This window comes from Drosophila pseudoobscura, chromosome 2, assembly GCF_009870125.1.
Source record: "Drosophila pseudoobscura strain MV-25-SWS-2005 chromosome 2, UCI_Dpse_MV25, whole genome shotgun sequence".
Lineage (NCBI taxonomy): Eukaryota > Metazoa > Arthropoda > Insecta > Diptera > Drosophilidae > Drosophila > Drosophila pseudoobscura.
Window position 1 is genome coordinate 12531082 of NC_046679.1, and position 19769 is coordinate 12550850.

The following is a 19769-nucleotide window of genomic DNA, read 5'->3' on the forward strand; positions in this document are numbered from 1 at the left end:
AAAGTAAGAAATTCAGGGGGCAGCTTTCAGATAACACACGCACACGGATACTCCCCAACCCAAGCCATGCCCCAAGGGGGGGTACCCTCTCCTTATCAAGGTGTGATGATCACTTGCGTGCCACTCGGCGCCTGACTGGCATTTCAGAGCATCACCTGGCACCGAGCCCCCATGGCCACCGACGAATCAATAAAAATAAATCGAAATGTCACCGAGCGGCGGTCAAAAAAAAAGTGTGAGGTCCCCGCAGGTTTTGAACAAAAATCACATATTAGTTTCAGCATTCGAATTCGGAAATTAGCCGGCCTTAAAACGTATTGAATTACCCACAGAGAGAGGGAGTGGTCTTGGCCCTGCCCTGCCTTCGATCTTCATTCAACAATCAATTGTCTGGGGTCTCAACATAAATTCTGGAAATGAGAAATGTGTGGCACAGCATCGTGCCGGATCATCAGGGGGTCTCTCTCTCTGTCTCTGTGCCCCAAAGACTATCCACAAATTGGTCGTGTTCAGCTTTAAATCGTTTTACGTAGAGTCCCCCCTTTCCGCCCCCCTTTGAAATGGTTTTTGCCAAATGTGGCGCTGTTTGTAAATCACGCATGCCTCTTTTTGCCTCTCAGGCTCTGTGGCACGCAATCCGGCTCCGACTGGATCGATTGGAGTCTACTCGCTGCTCGGTTTTAGCCAGTATGTTAATCTTGGCCAGGCCGTGACTGGGCTCTGGGCCTTAAAATTTATGCGCTGTTCAAACGGCGCGTAATAAATTTGTTTGCTCTTCAACTGTGTGCGAGCATGTTCATTGAAATTGTGGCAACACACAGAGACACAGAGAGAGATACAGAGAGAGCAGGAGTCGCAGAGTCCCTCCTCAGGGTTCGATGGTGGACCCTATATGCCCCATTGCCACTGCCGCCACTTCATTTTGTTGCCTTTTAACAGCATTTCAGCATTTCAGCATTCTTCTGTATTTGTTTATCTAAACGTTTTTGGAGCCTGTTCTTCTTCTGTTGTGGCATTGCTTTATCTTTGGATGCCGGCTGGAGAGTTCGTGCTGCTGTTCCGTTCCGTTTCGTTCCTAATTGATGCGCACTTGGTTCGTGGCGACTCCGCGCATGCGCAACATTCACACTTCTTCTGGGGTATTGCCCAGGCCACGCCATCTCCACGTTGATTGCACATTTTATTTGCGCATTTATTTGCATTTTTTTTTTTTGTTTTTTTCTCACACACCGCCGTGGCTTCCCCCCTTTCCCCCCTTCTGGCAATGCAATTCAATTGTCTTGGGATCCCTTCTTCATTTGTTTGTTTGTCTTTCGGTGTTTCTCATGTTTTGCCGACTCTGTCTCTCCCTCTCTTTGGCTGCCTCCTTTAATAGTTCATTTAGTTTGCATTTTTATGAAGTCTTTGTGTGGGTTGTGTAATAAATTTAACTCAAGTTTATTTATGTGCCATCTTCAAGACATTTATCACTCAATTTGAAGGCGTAATTGGGCGCAAAGCGACAGGAGGCTGCCACAGGAGTCTGCCACAGGAGGAGTCTCCACCACTGTCTGTCCTCTTTGCCTTTTGACTCTCTGACAACTGACAGCCGATATGGCATCTGTGTTGCATATTTTGCATATCGTTATGCAGTTGTTGCCGCCGTTGCAGTTGCTGTTGCAGTTGCAGTTGCATCTTCTTGATTGGCAAAGCCTTTGTCAGTGTTGACCAAAATTGGATGAGCCATGTGTCTCTGTGTCTCTGTGTGTGTGTGTGTGGGGGGGGGGAGGACATGATCTTAACGGTTCGTGTCGAATGGAGACAATTTCATTTGCATATGATTTTTACGTCCAGTCAGCTCCTCCTTGAGCCTTGAGGCTCTGTTGAGAGCCAATCTTACACCAACTTTAATTGAGTTCTTGTTCTGTTGGATGATCTGGAGATGTTTTAAGGCCAAGAAGTGTCTTGGAGTGGAGTAAAGTGGATGCCACATGCATTTATTTGATATCTTGCCCAAAAGAGCTCGAATTTTGGGGTGTTTAACCCCAATTTGGAAGATACAAAAGCCTGGAAAGAACAATTATTATCCCATCTGCCAGATTGCCAAATTTGGTAACAATCGGATCATAATTATGGCCTGCAGGCTGGTTTTTCTCTCTCCCAGAGCAGCTTAGCAGTAGCTTTTCTCTTAGTTTAACCCCCTTTCGTGGCAGATTGGCGCCTGCTTGAAGATTTATGATTATAAAGCCCTAAACCAGGGCATAATCATCAGTTATTCACTTGGAAAATCATAAATTACTTTTAAGCGCTGCCAAAAATATGCAAATTTCAAGGAAATGCCAATCGAATGATGCCGAAAATTAGCTCAAATATTTTAGTGCTTGATCAAGCAGCAATTTTGGCATTTCCCCAACCAAAAAGCTGTCCAGCAAATGGTCATTCGAACACGTAAATTTTGGCACCTGGCGGTGAGAAGGAGAGAGCGACGAAACCATTTTAAACAATAAATAAGCAATTTATGCCACAATGGAGAAAAAAAAAAAAAAAACGAGCAAAAGGACTGCAGTGGAATGAATGGATATGCAAAAATGTTACAAAACATTCGAAGGGAAGAGCCAGCATTCAGCACATTTTGTAATTTCATTTCATTACGCTTCTGCTACTGATGGATGGATGGATGGATGGATGGATGGACAGTTGTTGGACACTTGGCAGCTTGGAGTCCGAAACAGCACAGACTTTTTGGGGGTAGACTATTGAATGCCCTTCTTTTAGAGACTCCACTCAAAGGAGGCTTCAAAAAGTGTCCTTAGAGGTCTAAATACCAAACGATCCCTGATCTATCTTTCTCTCTCCCACAGTGGCTTAGCAGCTATAGCAAGCTTGCAGATAGAGCTTTTCTGGTAGATTTCTCAGTAATTCCTCGAGGGTATTTGTGTTTTTGGCTCCTTTTTAAGTGATTTTTGCGAGTAGCTTTGTTTTTGGGTTGTTGCCGCCTTTAGCAACAGTCTGTTTTGACCGAAAAACTTTTGCCTCGAAATTGCTTTGCTTTGCCCGGTATCCCGGGCATTTGTTGCTGTCTGATTGCCCGCAAAAGACTAGTAGCTTTTGGAGTCGTCTCCTCTCCAGCGCTGCAATGAACAAAAAATCGAATTTCCCGTGCGGACTGATTCGATTTGGCGTTGCAATTTCACGCTGTGTTATTGCAAAGTGGCTGCAACTGTCGGCGCCAGGCGCATGCCGCCTGCCGCATGCCCCCACCCCAAGCCTCGCGCTATTCCTAAACTCCTGTACACTTCAGCTATGCGGCAAAGCCACAGCACGAGCACTGGCTTCCAAAATAGCAATTTCGATGGCGCACAACAATGGCCAAAAACGAACGAGGCAACAGTGGAAAAAAAAAAAAAAAATCTCATTTAGTGACGAATTAAGCGCCAAAACAGACAGGCGATTCAGTTTGTCAGACAAGCGCTAGACACAGATACACAGATACATGGATACACAGATACATGGATACACAGATACAGTTCCGGGTGCTCCTCCAGCAGCAGCAGGTTCATGTTCAGGTTGAGGTTGAGGTTAGGTCCCCCTACCCCCACCCCTTCCCCCCTCCACAGTAGATGACTCTGCAGTATCTATGGTCGGACATCGATTGGTTTGCCTGGCTGGACCCTGGCTGGCAGCTCCTGCTCGCTGTTTATGGCCTTAAACGCCATTTTGTGCGCGCTCATTCACGCCAGGGTTTGACATTGCCCCCTCCCTGCACCCCCCCCAGGCATTCCCATTGTCCGTCAGGTCCTTCAGTCCAGGCTATTGTCTGCGCCATTGCCATCCTCTCCGCTCCTCTCCACTCCTCTCGCGCTCTGCACTTCCGACTGACTCGTGGGTGGTGTTGATGCCACTGCTGCTGCTACTCCTCTGACAGATTGTTGCAAGGGCAAGTGCAATATTAGAACATGATTTATTTATGCAATTTTTACCATAAAGCGAGCAATTTTCCCGCCCAAAACTGAAATTTTCCCTGGCATTGGCAGTTTTCGTCTATCGTTTTCGAGCAATTTGTTCGTTTTTCGGGGGTTCTGTTCTCCCCATTGGCAGTGCAGCCGTCGTGTCCATTAGTCGATGTGTCGGCACGTCAATTTGTTTGTGTCTATTCCGCCAGTCCTCCATTCTGTCTATCTGTCTATCTATCGCTGACTTGCAATGTTTCAGGTTGGTGTTGAAATTATGATATGAAATGGAAAATGGAGAGTGTGAGAGAGAGAGAGAGCTCAGAGGTGGAAAGGGGGTCGGGGGGTCGGGGGGCACTGTGTGCCTGCCTAATACGTTCTTAGTGCCGCTGCTGTAGTGGCAATTAGCTGTTGCTGTGGCACACTCTACTGACTGTAATTAGGAGTGCTACTAATGGATTCGAAGGGGGAGGTTGCTGATGGAAAGCTGATTTGCATCTCAGGTGGAAATTTCGTTTATGATTTTAGGCTATGGGTTTGCTTTAAAAGGATTGAACTCTACAAATATGTATCTGATATGAAACCCGAATTCCCAGCTCTCTTGACTGGCATTTGCCTCTCGCTTGCACTCGGCTAAACCAAGCAGAGATGTTATCGCTGCTAAGATCTGCCGACGAGCGAAATTCGCACCAACAAAACAGCCAAATGGGCAGAGGATAGGCAAAGGCAGAAGCTGGATAGACATTTACCTCTCGCTCGCACTCGGCTGCACCTGGGATTATTTTGCACGTCAGTTCTTGTCGCCTTTTGCGCTCCGATGATCCTCTCTGAGCGAGCTGTTCGCAAGACGAATTGTGTCTAGCAACAACAACAACCACACGAGTACAAAGACAAAACGTTTTCGCTGGCACTTCGGCTCTACAAAGACCTTCGTCCGCCCTCGTTACGCACTGTTTTTTCGGGTCGGATTTTTCTTCGTTCTTCTCTCTCTCATCAAACTTGCCGTCAAAGCGCTGTCAGGGCTGGGATTTTTGTTGCTACAATCCTCTCTCCTTCGCTGGCAAGCAATAAAATCGGCAAATTACAAGAACAACGCAGTGGCAAAGCAAAGAAAATCAAAGCCAGCAGAAGAGTTTACAGTGAGAATAATTACATGGCATATAAAAATGTAATGCCAGAGCTAGCAACACACCAAAATACATTGAGAAACAAACATTTTGTGGTGCAAATCGATTTGGAAAATGTAAATTAAGGAAATACAGAATACACTCATTCATCACTTTGGCAGTTTTGGTGTGCATAAACGAAGCTATCATTCCTCAAAGCAACTTTTCATTAGCACCTTGAAAATATGCACCCCCAACCAATACTCACACATTTTTTCAACACCTACCGCCCCCGCAACCCCACGAGCCAGGAGCCCACGCAATCAACTGCAATCAACACCAAAAGCCAAAAGCAATAAAATGAAAGAAAAAAACGAGAAATGCATAATCAACATTTTTATCATTAGCGATAGAGAAAGAGAGAGAGAGGGAGAGAAATATGCAAAGCAGAAAGCAACCAAAAAACACGGAACCAAGAGAAGTATTTCAAAAGGGGGGGGGGGGGGGGGGGGGGGGAATAGATGAAGCACATTATAAATGCCAGAGTACATGCTAACTACAACAATTATCCTTAATGTTGCCAGCCAAAACTGCCATTACCGGAGGGGCGGGGGGAGGGGGACGGAGGGGACCGCCGTCGTTCCGATCACTTGCTGTGAAGAAATTCAAATTAAAATACTTGCCAAATGGTATGCAGAATAGTTTCAATTTGTGCCAGAACGTGGTCCAAGGAATGCTCATTATTCATCCATGGCGCAGGACACAGAAGGACCCGCACTCCACAGGGGAGTGCCCGAGATACAGATAAGACAATTTTATAAAATACTGAGAAAAAGAGAAGAGAAAGAGAGAGAGAAATCGAAGAATGCCCGATGCGAATCAATATCCCCTGATGGGCATTCCATTTAGCGATTGCTTGGAAATTGCAGTTAATTATAGCAGACATGCCGCTCCGTCCCGCTCCGCTCCGTCCCGCTCCGTCCCGCTCCTTACACCGTTTTGTGCTTATTGATTTACGGTAATCAAGTTGACCATTATTAACCTTTTGTTCTTGTGTGTGTGTGTGTTTTTTTTTCTCTCCTGTTTTGTTTTGCTGGAAGGAGCTGCTAAACAGTTCCAAAGGACAAACGGTTGTTAACAAGGCAGTCGGAACACGCGATCGACACCATTACCAAACACCCAGGAACTGTAACCAGAGGGTTATGTGGCACCCAGGGAAGGGAAGGGGTGCAACATGCCGTTGACCAACCCCCTATATGCCACTTGGTGGTGTAATCAAAGCCAGCTGCTGTTTTCCGTCTGCATTCCATTTACCTTGCTCACACACACAAGGGGAGGGGGGGGGAGAGAGGGAGGGGAGAGAGCCCTTTGCTTATCCTCGTTCCGTAGCACTTTTTTCAATTATGTTATTAAAACAAGGAGCAAAGGAGTAAAAGGACTTGACTGGCCTGGCTAACATTGCGTGTTCCGTTCGCGCTCTCTTTCTTGTTATTGTACTTGTTGTTGGTTTTTTTTTTAAACACTCTATTTTTATATCAGCCATAAATGTAGGGTATACGGGGGATATGGGTTGGCGGTGATGAGACCACAAGGAGTTCTGTGTAAGGCCATGAATGTGGAAGTCTTTGAGGGCTAGAGCAAGGAAGAGGTAGTGAGGGATCTATTGTTTGCCAGATACAGCTGTCTTATGGCAGTGCTCCACAGGAAAATAGATTTTAGTTACGTAGAAAATGTCCCATAAGCGAGAGGATCAAATGGTTTCAAAGAACTTGGTCCTATGCCACTGTTGAACTGGGAACAAAAAAATTCCCCTAAGCAAAAGAGGAACACGATAAAGTATTCCTATGCCACCATTCCACTAGAGCACACCATTTTCCCTAAGCGAAAGGACACATTGCTGTGGATGAACACGATCATTGTGTTCCTATGCCACTGTTCCCCTTTAGCACCACATTTTCGCTAAGCGAAAGGACTCATTGCCGTGGAAGAACACGATAAATGTGTTCCTATGCCATCATTCCACTAGAGCAAAACATTTTCCCTAAGCGAAAGGACACTTTTCTATGAAAGAACACGATCAATGGTTTCCTATTCCATTATTCCACTACAGCCAAAAAATTCCCCCAAGCGAAAGGACACATTGCTGTGGAAATACACGATCAAAGTGTTCCTATGTCACAGTTCCCCTGGACACACTTCGGTGGAAGAAAACGATAACCGCGTTCCTATGCCAGAAATTGTTACACTAGAGCGAAAAATGTCCCCTAAGCGAAAGTTCGTATTCCCGTTGTTCCCATGCCACTGTTCCTATGAAGCACACAATTTCCCCTAAGCGAAAGGACACCTTTCTGTGGAATAACATCCCTCCGCTAGCGTTTATAGATGATCCACAATGAAATCCCTTTATTGTAGGAGAATTTTTCTCTAGAGATTGCACTACAGGGTATCCAGAAGTTCCATTTTACTGTCTCTAATCCATTCATTTGCATTTGCATTTGATATATGTGTGTGTTTTTTAGTAGTAAGTACTCGTATTCCTTGACGCAAAACTAACTCATAAATGTTGTAGGAATTGCAAATGGCAGTGGCAAACATGAAAATTCAATTATGAATACTTGGTTTAAGGTTGACGCCCCGTAATTTCCCGTTTTCCGTACCGAAGCCGACCAAACGTCTGTGGCCCAAGGCAATTTCCCAGAGTAAATATTGTAAATCTATGACGAGAGAGAGAGCGGGAGAGAGAGAGTCGTCTCATTTGCAATCGGAGCGACCGCAGATACAGATATCGGGGGATATACAGATACACAGATACACAGATACAGATACACAGTTGGATTGAGACTCGCACAGACATCGTCTAATTATGTCGAGTAGCAAGCATGCATTCGGATGCAAATAAAAATAAATATTTACATTCAATTTGGCAAACGCGCGGAGCGCAAACTTTGCCAAAGGAAAATTGTGCGTAAAAAGGAGGCAGGAGGCAGGGGGGGGGCAGGAGGCAGGGGGCAGGGGACGGGGGGCAGCATATTTGTTAACCTCAAGCAACGGATAGACCGACCAGAGAACGATTTCGTTGCAGACAAAATCGATTACCAACTGATTGAGTGAATGCTGCGTATCCAGGGATCCCGGTATCCCGGTATCCAGGGATCCCTCTCTTTGGCCAAACTGTCAGTTCAAATGGTAATTGACTTTTGCGCGAGACCGCAATGTGTTTTGGTAAACTTGTTGCCATGCCGCGCCCCCCCATCCCCTATGTGTATCCCCAAAGCGAATGCAATTTCCACAAAAGCCAAGGCTGCGCGCTCCCATAATGTCATATTAGAGTTTTATCAACTGTAAGAGGGGGGTGGGGGGGTTGCAGGAAGGACCAACGACAGCAGCCTGCAGTTTTCAATTTCGCGCACACTTTGCACAGATAATAGAAATTTCTTTCTTCTTTCCCCAGAAGTCCCGGGCTGCCACTGCTGCTCCTCCGTTTATTGACACAAATCGCAAACGCATTTGGCATAAGTACCGGCCAACAAGCTGCCTCTTTCATACCCCTCCCCCCCTCTCTTGAGTCGTGTCTGTGCTTATTGTTTTTCCCTAGATTCCAAGCTCCTACTCCTGCCTGTCTTCCATTTCGAGTATCTGGGTTATGAGTGGTTTAATGGCAAACTCACTCTCTCTCTTCAGCCTTTGTACTCCTCGGAATAACTTCAGAGGCAAAAAGAGGGGAAAAAACTATGTCCTAAGCTCCTTAGAAAGATGTAATCCTGTGCTTTAGAGAATTGGCAAATCAACTAAGGGAACTTATGTACAGACATTCCTTAAACCATGGGCTATGGCTTGAAGGAATCGATAAAAGCTAAGAAAAATCAGGTATTCTTTTGTTCAGATGAAATGGAGGAATTTTTAAAGCAGGTATGGAAATAAAGTGAGGCACTTCTATAGAATAATGGAATATAATATAATATATATGTAGGGATCATCAGTGAGCTCCCTACAAGTGAGTGGGAAGCCGCTCCGGAAACTACATAAAATATGCGCCACACGCTCCTGAAGTAGAACTCCCCTTCCTCGTCCTCTCCTATCGATATACCCTTCCTACCCTTGACTCTTCCTAGCAATAGATCGATACTCATACATATATAATCTATAAGATTCTATGGAAGAAAGATATACCACACATCGTCTTGGCTCTCTCTTGTGGTCTCCCATTGTGGCTGCATCGAAGACAACCAGGAGCAAACCTTCAAAATCCAACCTGAAAAAATCCTCTACCATTGAAATTTCCCCAAACTGCGGATATAAGCCAAGCGATGGGCATGCTATACAAGACACTAATAGACACTACTAGGCACTACCACTAGGCATACTATTACTACATTAAAAGGCAACACCTGAGCTCTCCAAACCATCCCTTAATACCCCTACCGATAGACCGATATTAGCCCTTAGCCAATAAGTCTTATGCGATAGTCTTAAGCGATGATTTAGAGAGAAGATTCATTCAATGATCGACGGGAAGAGTGGGTAGAATCGTGAAAGAAAGCTCAAGAGAGAAAGAAAAAGAGACCTGCACTACTATCTATTGTCTCTTGTTCGCCCTTGCTCTCTCTACCTCTCCCACAGTGGCTTAGCACTAAGTTTTCATTCCCCTGAGTGCTTAGATATTTGATATAATTACAGGATTTTATTGATTCATGGCCTGTTTAATGATGGGGCCAGGCCAGGCCGGGTCAGGACAGTGCTTTCCCGCCTCAGGATACATTACTCAATGACAGCTGTGTCCAGTCCTAATGGATTCACCTTCTAGCAGAAAACTGTGCCACATTTGGCTGATTAGCTTCTCAGCCTGCCACTTGCCACATCTCTCGACAATGAAATATATTTTTAATCAAGCTAAATCGAATTCAAAGCAATACACCGGTGCCTCATTATTTAGGCAAATGTACGGCCATTAACTACACAAAAACAAAAACAAAAACAAAACCCCCAAAACGGTCCACTATCGAGTGCGAGAGCGAGAGAGAGAGAGAGTTTGACCCAAAAGTGGGACCCCCAAAAAATTACAAACGAAAAACAACAAATTGACAAATGTTGCCACTTAATGTGTGTGCCTTGTGGGCAGGGGCAGGGGCAGGGGCAGGAGGGCTGGCTGGCTGTGTGTGTGTGTGCCAAAAATATACGAAACTAATTAATAAGGGAACAACCATCGAGGGAGTTGACTGACTGACTGCCACGCATTTGGATTTTATTTGATTTTGTGTAAAAATTTAATTTCAACAAGAGGCAGTCGGCAGGCGGCAATTTTTTACAGACTCGAAGACCCCCAGAGCCACTCAGAATGAGTGAATGACTGGGGGGGGGGGGAAGCCACTTCCTACAGTTTGTTAAGGGAATTTTGCATTTTATTTGAATTATTGCCTTCATTAAGATTGCGTTGTTGATTTTCTCCGCCCGGTACCCCTCTGTCAGAAGTGAGCGACAGCGTGACTCCTCCTCCATTTCGCATTACCATTCCCATTCCCATTCCCATCTTTACCAGGAGTTTCTTTTGGCCTTTGTTAAAAGTATATCCCACCTAGACGAGCGGCTGGCTGGCCTCCCTGCTGGCTCCGTTGTGACTGTGACTGTGACTGTGACTGTTACACATCTTGAATGTTGTGACTGCACTTGACAATAAATTGTGTAGGTAGGGGGCTGCCACGCAGACAGATTCGTATTTTTAGCTTAATTGTGAATGAAGTTGGATCTTTCAGGCCCACCATCATCGTCACTGCCTCATGTGCTGACATGTGCCTCCCCCTGCTGCCTGCCTGCCACGACGACTCTGTGTAATTGTGCGAAAATCATTCATATGGAAAATGTAACAGACTGTGACCATTGAAATCATAATTATGCGAATATTTTCCCTTATTTCGTCCGAGGTTTTCGGTAGGCATTTGATTGGCCTGCGAGGTGCAGAAAAGGGGAACACCGCTTGATGGCTTACTCCAAACAGTGTTGGTTAGTCATTAAGTGTTGATTAACGTTTGGGGCAGTGTTGGCTAGCGCTTGGAGAGGCAAAGAGTCCCGTCTTCATTCCCTGATTGCCTATTCCAAAAGGTTTTGCTTAAACATCGAGTTTTTGACAGTGTTGTAGTAAAAAGTACAGTCTACACTTTTATTTTTAGTTTTAGAGAAAGCCAATTTCATGATTGCTTATTCCAAATAGTGTGGGTTAACCATTGAGTGTTGATAAACGTTGGAGAATTTGCAAACAATTTGGGATAGCACTTGGACAGGTAAAAAGTACAGCCTAAAATGTTTTTTATTGTTAGAAAATTCTTATTTTATGATTGCTTTTTTTAAACGGTGTTGGTTAATCATTCAGTGTTGACTAACAGTGTAAAATAGCCCTTAATGGGGCTACAATTTTATTTTTAGCTATGGAAAATTCAAATTCATGATTGTTTATGCCAAACAGTGTTGATTAACAGTGTTGCATATGATTACTTATTTCAAACATTGTTGTTTAATCATTCAGTGTTGACTAACCGTGTAAAATATCCTTTAATGGTTCTGTAAAGAGTACAGTCTGTATTTTTATTTGTAGTGTTGCCAAATGCTCATATTTCCCAGAGCCTCGACTTCGTATAATTCCCACCACCATTTCCACGCTGTTTACTTCAAGTCTCTGCATAATTAAAAGTAAAAAAAAAATAAAAATACGAAAAGAAAATGAAAATTCTTTCCTATTTCCTGGCCTGCATTTCACTTTTTTTTCCCCCCCATTTTGTCAAATAGCCGGCGGGCACGGCGGGCAAACTTTCGAAATTTAACGCTGAGCACAATGGGAGGGCAGAAACAGGAGCAGGACAGCGACAGGGGCACATAGAACAATTATAACTAGGAAAAGGAACAGGAACAAGGAATGGGACTGGTTCTGGGACAGGGACTGGTTCTGCTTCTGGTTGTGGCGTGTATTTTTGAGTCTTATGCAAACAGGAAACGCATAATGAACAAAGTCCGAACGTGGCGCCAGGAAGAGTCTCCAGGAGTACGGCATGGCATTCATTCATTCATTCATTCATATTTTTTGTTGAGCGTTTTCGTGGTTAACAACCGTTTCCTTATCCTTATTATTTTAATGCCTGCGGCACCATTTTCATCTTACTTACATTTTTGCGCCCCAACTCTCCGTCTCACTCTCTCTCTCCCTCCCTCTCTCCGGCGGTGTCTGTCTCCGTCGTCTTTGTGGGCCCTTAATTGGGGTTAACTGCGGCTTCCACCAGGTGAGGTAGTGGGGCATTGTGTGCTGTGCCCCAAAGTGTGCCAAAAGGAAAAGTGCAACTTTTTGCCGCACTTATAAATTGTCTGGAGTTTCTAGGGTTGGCGCTGCGAGTGGCATGGTTTGGGGGCATGCAATTAACAACAATTGAAAGTGAAAATTGAAAAGCGCGACAAAAAATGATGGCAATGCTTTTGACATTTTCCCAGTGATTGAATTGTCACAGAGAGCGAGCGAGAGAGAGATAGAGAGCTGCCAGAGTTGACACGCACATTGAGAAATTCAATTAAAAAGCTGTATCTCTGTCTCTCTCTCTCTCTCTCTCGCTCTGTGTCTCTCAGGTATTCTCTCTCATCGTCGATTCAGTTGATAATTATTTTTGCGCTCAAAAGGAGCGGCTTCGGTGGGGATTGGGGATTGGGGGGGAAAAAGTGCATTAAAAATGCAAATGGCAACACTTTGCCACTTTGATGGCAGTGTTGCCAGTTGCCAGTTGCCAGTGTTGTCACGTTTGTCGTTTTATTAATTTATTAAATTAAAAACAACGCGAAAAACGTGTAAAAGGGAGACCCTCTCCGGTCCTGCGTGCCCCTCTCTCTGTCCCTTTCCGTGTGGCATGTGTAATTGTAAATTTATGAGCATGCCACAAATAAAAAGCAAGCAAAAGGAAGCCAGCCGGTAGAGGCCAAGGATGGGCAGGACGAAAAAGAGTTCAACTGGGGCGCACTGTCAATCGTGTTGCATGAATTATTAATTATTTACTTTTCACACACACACACACACACACGTCAGTGTTGCAATGCGGCATTTGGTTGCCACTGCCGTTGCGGACTAATGAAATTATTAACCACAAAAAAACGAAAAAAATTGGTCACACTCTTGCGAATAAAAAGCCAAAAATTAGTTTAATCCAATTACCTGTCATGCATCGAAAGAGAGTCCCGGATTGCCATTCCTCCCTTTCAGTAAAATCCAGAAAAATATATTGGAGGGTAACCGGAGAGGCCTAACCAACCCTGAGGCTCAGTCTCAGTCCCAGGCCTTATCCTGCGTCCTCCTCCCTTGTGCTGGCTTTTGCCCTGGGGACACGGTCCACGGCATCATTTTCTCTGAGCCTTTTTTTTCTGTGAATTATTCAGGGGCTGCGAGACCCCATCGATGGCTGCTGACAGTTTATTTGCCAAATTGCTTGCATGTAATACGAAACTTTCCTTCCTTCGATCCTTCGAGCCTTACTTTATTTTTCGGGCTAATTTTTAGTTGAGAAAAAAAAATGCGAGCACGCGTCGCACACAGAGCGGATCGGAGGGCAGGATTCACTGATTTTCCACGTAGATTTGTTGGAAAATATCCAACCATACGGCCATAATTCAAGCAAAACCAAAAATTGTAAATCCCAAAAGCAGGCAGCCATTATTATTGCATTATAAATCTAATTAGAAAATGTGTAGACCCGTATCTGAATATGCACGTAGTCTGGCCACAATTCAACCCCCTTCCAGCCCCCTCCTGCCCCTTCCTCCTGGCCGCATCTCTTGCGTCTGGGACTCTGTGGCAATAAATTTGATTTGTTTCAAATATTTCCCTCCTATTATTTGGCTTTTTTCTTCTTCTTTTTCGGCCCGCAATCCAGAGACCGCCTGCTTTGTGGTTACTCCTTTGGTGGGGGATAATAATAATTTACATAAGCAAATCAAATTGGAAGACAACACAAGGCATGCCTTCGAAATGGGGGGCGCCCCAGAGATTGGAACTATGTTGAGTGGATGCCTGCCGCAGACTAAAAATTGTGTCAAGCCAAAGCCTTTTTTTCACTCGCTTTTGTGGCTCCTTTTGTGGCCGCCTCAATGCGTCAAAAGAATTTAGCTCAAGTGGCAGGCACGCCACAAGAAGATGCTGTTTGAAAGGATACAAAAACGGGAATAAGTTTTTTTTCTTTCATTTAGTTGGAAACTCTTTTATCGCACTGCAGACTCAACCTCAAGCTATCGATGATAAGAGTGAGAGACGTTGTCTAACACTTAAAGGTGTGCAAAAGTGTCACGAAGAGAGAGAGGGAGTGGAAGAGAGTTCAATGAAAAAAATACGAATAGGATGGCCAAAGGCATGCGATTTCACTGTTAGTTTAAGCTTTAGTTTAATTTAAAAAATCAAATAAATTATGGTTACACATTCTGATTGGGGATTATATTTTTTATGGATTTTCTAACCATTTTAATTGCAAAAAATTCCATTTTAAACAACATTTTAGCCACGATTAGGGTTTGAAATGGTTCTTTGGCACAGATATCCATCTACAGTCGAGCCATATAGCGTCCATATAGCGAATCCCAAGGGGACCAACAAAAAACTTGACGGCAAAAAAGCATTGGTTAAAGGGAGATCGAAAGCGCAATATTCTCTATAAGGAATAGAGCAAAAAGTACTGAAAATTGAACGAAAAAATTGCAGTGCTCGGAAAATAAATTCGTTGTATGGAAAGTTCGACTGTATGGATTTTCTAGCAATTTGAAAAGCAAACAAATTTCCTTTCCAAGCAAATGTATCAATATTAATATTTAATTATTTTATTTTACATTTTATTAATTTATTTCAAATTAATTTATTTCAAATTTATTTTCTATATAATGACATCTCCTAGAATATATCGCACAATTGGTCGAATAAATTTCGAGAGCATAAAAAATGGTGCCTTGACACAGTTATCAATATAATATCAATATTAATATTTACCTATTTTTTACCCACCTACATTTTATTTTACATTTTTTTTTTACATCTATTTACTATATAATATTCCATATTTTCGCATAAAATCTCCTCGAATATATGGCAAAATGGGTTAGAAATATTTTTGACAGCTTTCCAAATGGTTTTTTCCTATAGATAGATGGAATATATGGATAATTATCCATTAATATCAATACTAATACTTACCTCTGGCATTTTATTTATAATTTATGTATTTAAAATGTATTTATTATAGAATATTGAATAATTTGGCTTGAAATCTTCTCGATTTATGCAATGAAAGTGCACTGTGAAATGAAATAGTGTTGGCAAAGTGTTTTATCGCAGCTTTCATCGCGCGTGCATCGGAAAAAATGCAATGGGGCAGTGCCGAATGGGGCAACGGGACCCCTAGCCCCCACAGTACACCTGTCCTTAACCAGAGATAAATAAATAAAAGAATAAATACAAAAAAAAAACCACCGCCGAACAAATGTCAGATGTTCTTTGGCGTTGACCAACACTGCTGGCCATGACTGGCCAACTTTCACTGACATTTCAGGGCCGTGTGCAAGTATGTGTGTGTGTGTCGCAGCCTGGTGAAAATTTGTGTGAAAACTCATGTGATTGTGCAAAAAACCGAAACGCAGAGGCGGAAAACACAGCGGAACACAGCGTGAGTGCCACAAGGAGCCGGAAAACAAAGGTGCCACCAAAGAGGGCCAGAAAGACTTGTAATATGCGATGTTTTATTCCGTTTTCAGGACAGCCAATAATGAAAATTTTGGAAAGAGCAATCTGAAGGCACATTTCAATACGAGAAACACATTTTCCGATCTGAGAACCGAGATCCGAGTGGCATTTGGTTTTTCCGTTCAGTGTCTGTATATCGTTTGGCTTGCCTTTTGTTGAAGTGTCGGGGCAAACAGTTTGGGACTGGATATATCTGTGCAGCTATGTCGACAGCCGCCATGGCCGCCAAGGGTCGAAGGACAGCCCCAGCCACAACGGCAGCAAAGTCCGGACTGGGTGCCCAAGGAGAAGGATCGATGGTGACGGCGATGGCGAACGGTGGCGAAGGCAACCAAATTGTGGCCGAAAAGGACGAAGAGGCCATGAGATCTGTGGCCGCCATGGGCGATGCCGGAGCGGGAACCGAAACGGAGGCGGCCGGCCAGGGCTTTGCCGAGGAGCCCTCATCCTCCGAAGCAATCCCCGAGGTGCCGGCTCCCGTCGTAGGGCTGGAGTTGAACCTCCGTCCGAAGCGAAAATTCAAGACAACAATCATGCCACGTCCGCCCGGGGGCTACCAGTACTCGATGGACTTCCTGTACAACATTGGCAGCACAATGGCCGGCGTTGTGCTGGACATACCCACGCCGGCCTCCATAACGCCCCGAAATTTGCGCACCTCACCGCCGCCGCCGGCGGCGTCGCCACCGGGCGCCCCACCGCTGCTCTCCGGCTCGCCACGAGGCGGCAACATGTCGCCCGGCGGTCGCTACGGCGGCGGTGGCGTACCCGCCGCCGTGGCAGTGGCAGCAGCCACAGCCGCCGCCACACCCGGACAGTTTATGTATCCCGGATACGTGCACAATGCACCGCAGCAGCGGCGACTGTGGCACACGGAGAACGCCGTGTGGCAGTTCGATCGCAACTATCCGTTCAATCAGGGCTACGGCCAGCAGTACGGCATACCCATGCTGCCGATGGGCTTCGAGCACAGCTACGGGGGGGGACAGCGGCTGTACTATCAGAACTACATGAATCAGTCGCCGGGCGGCACCAACCGCATCGGCAATCGTCACGGCAACATGCAACAGCAGCAGCAGCACATGCAGCACCAGCAAATGCATCAGCAACAGCAACAGCACATGCAGCAGCAACAAATGCAGCAGCAGCAGCAACACATGCAGCAACAACAGCAGCAACAACAGCAGCAGCAACAACAGCAGCAACAGCAGCAGCAGCAGCAGCAGCAACAGCAGCAGCAGCGCACCCAGCAAACGCAGACGAGCAGCTTCCAGCAGCAACAGCAGCCCTTGAGCGCCACAGAGAACCTGCAGATGGAGGAGTCCGGGCCAGGACCTGCCCTCGACAATGGCAGCGTTAATGTGCCCACCTGGCGGTATGGCCGAGTGGCACAGCAGCGATACATCAGTGCCATCCGTGGCCAGACACCCAATTCGGGCTACAGCCAGCAGGGATTCCATGGCGAATCAAAGACCTTTTACAACAGTGCCGCAGGAGCGGGAGGATCCCGCTTCAAGCAGCCGTACAGCCAGCGGAACATGTATTCCCCACCCAACGGGGAAGAGGAGCAACAGCAGCAGCAGCAACAGCAGCAACAGCAGCAGCAACAGCAGCAGCAACACGAGTTGCAGTTGCAGGAACAGTATCCACGTGTGCCGCCATTGTCCCGCTGGAGGGCCAAGGTCAAGAAGTACAATTTGGGCCAGAAACGGATCACCAACTCCTCGGATTCGCTGTCCAGCTCCTCCTCAAAGTCCAACCTGGAGGACAGCACTTCCTTGACCTCCGTGACGAAGCACCCGAAGCGTTCGTATCGCAATCAGACGCACTATTTGCAGCCCACGGACACGGACAGTGGAGGCAGCGGCTATCAGCAGCAGCAGCAGCAACAGCAGCAACAGCAGCAGCAGCAGCAGCAGCAACAGCAGCAGCAGCAGCAGCAGCAGCAGCAACAGCAGCAGCAGCAGCAGCAGTACAATGCCAGCCAATCGATGCGTCGCCACAAGTTCAGCAGCAACAACTACCACTCCATGGAGTACAATAAATCCATGGGCCACAGGAGCCAGCAGTCGCGATACTATCATGCCCGGAATTTGGAGGAATACGGCTACCAAAACTATGGCCAGAATCAGGGCCTTGGCGAGAACCAATCGGGCGGTGGCATGGCCAGCAGTCCGGGGTCCCAGCAGCAGCTCGACTCGGAGCTGGACTCGCTGTGGAACACACTCCGTTCTGACTACGATGCCCCCGATGGCAGGCCGGACAACTCCGAGCAGGAGCACGAGCACGAGCACGAGCAGGACGGCGGACAGAAGAGCTCCTGGGAGGACGATGATGGCCAGTCGTTTGCCAGCTGGGCGCCCAGCCTCGAGAGCGACGAGTCGGATGCCGACCTCAGCGATGCCTCCATCGAGTCTTTTGTGCGGAAAATCACCATCGAGTGCCTGGCGCGGGCCACGGGCACGGAGCCGCCCGATTTGGGGGGCGCCAATCTGGTGCCGTACGGCGACATGAATCACCTGAATGCCATGGAGTACGGCGGATCGAATGGCTACCGATACCCCAGGTCCACGCTCCGGACGATACCCGAGCACGCAGAACTCAAGCTGGAACCGTTCCCAGGGGAATACTCATTGTCTGCGATCTATATGGTATGTCTTTTGTGTGTGTTTTTGCCTTGGGGATTGGCCCGTTTTCAATGTCCTCAATTGCCAGGATTTCAGCCAGGGCGATCTGCTGCCCTTCAACCTACAGAATCGCTACTGGCGTGAGTTCTACGGCTACACCCCGGCGGATCGCTTCATGCTGCGCTGCCGGCACGTGGAAATGAAGCGTCCGCCGCGCTCGGTGCCCAGTCGCTCACGCTGGGAGCCCCTGTCGGTGGCCATTTGGAACAAGTTCCTGGATGCCCAGCAGACGAGCAGCATCTACAAGACAAAGATGCGACTGTGGCGCTACATCTACAAGCTGGCGGTGGTAAGTTTTTTAGAAGGCAACCCAGAGACCAAACCCTATACCGTAAACGTCTCTTAAGCAGAGCCAGTATCCCCGATATGGTCTGTATTTGGTGGGCTCCTCCATCTCGAACTTTGGCTCCAAGTGCTCGGACATGGACATGTGCATGGTGGGCTACTCGAATCCCAGCCTCGATCCGCGCACGGAGGCCGTTCTGCATCTGCAAATGATGCGCAGCCTGTTGAGCGGCACCAATCGGTTCCAGGACTTTCATCTGATCGAGGCCAGGGTGCCGATACTCCGCTTCACCGACAGCCAGCACAAGGTCGAGATCGATATCAATTTCAACAACTCCGTGGGCATACGGAACACCCATCTGCTGTACTGCTACTCGCAGCTGGAGTGGCGTGTCCGCCCGATGGCCTTGGCCGTGAAGCAGTGGGCCCAGCATCATAATATCAACAATGCCAAGAACATGACCATCTCCAGCTACTCCCTCATGCTGATGGTCATCCACTTTCTCCAGGCGGGCTGCAGTCCCCCGGTGATACCGTGCCTTCATTCGCTGTATCCGCAAAAGTTCGAGCTGCTCGACAACTCGAGCAGCGGCTACGTGGACATGAACGAGGTGATGGCCCCGTACGAGTCGCAGAACACCCAGAATCTCGGCGAACTGATGCTCCAATTCCTGCATTATTATAGTACTTTTGAGTTCCGGAAGCATGCCATCTCCATTCGAACGGGCGGACTGCTGCCCATCGAACTGTGCCGTGCCGCCACGGCGCCCAAGAACGATATCCACCAGTGGATCGAGCTCTGCATCGAAGAGCCCTTCGATCAGACGAACACCGCCCGATCGGTCTACGATCCGGACACGTTTGAGCGCGTGCGCGCCATCTTTTTGTGCAGCTTCCGGCGCCTGGAGTCCACCCGGAATCTCCGGTCGATCTTCGAGGACTATGAGGGGCCCACCATTGCGATGCGACCCCCAATCCAGATGGAACCGGAGTACAAGTTCCCCTCCTCGGGATCGAG

The 19769-nt window shown here is 46.7% G+C and overlaps 1 protein-coding gene across 4 annotated transcripts in view; it reads left to right on the forward strand.

The window, feature by feature from the left end:
* Window positions 1–19769, forward strand: part of SKIP (Shal K[+] channel interacting protein) — a 174747-nt gene that overhangs the window by 81245 nt on the left and 73733 nt on the right. The gene's annotated exons all lie outside the window — the stretch shown is intronic.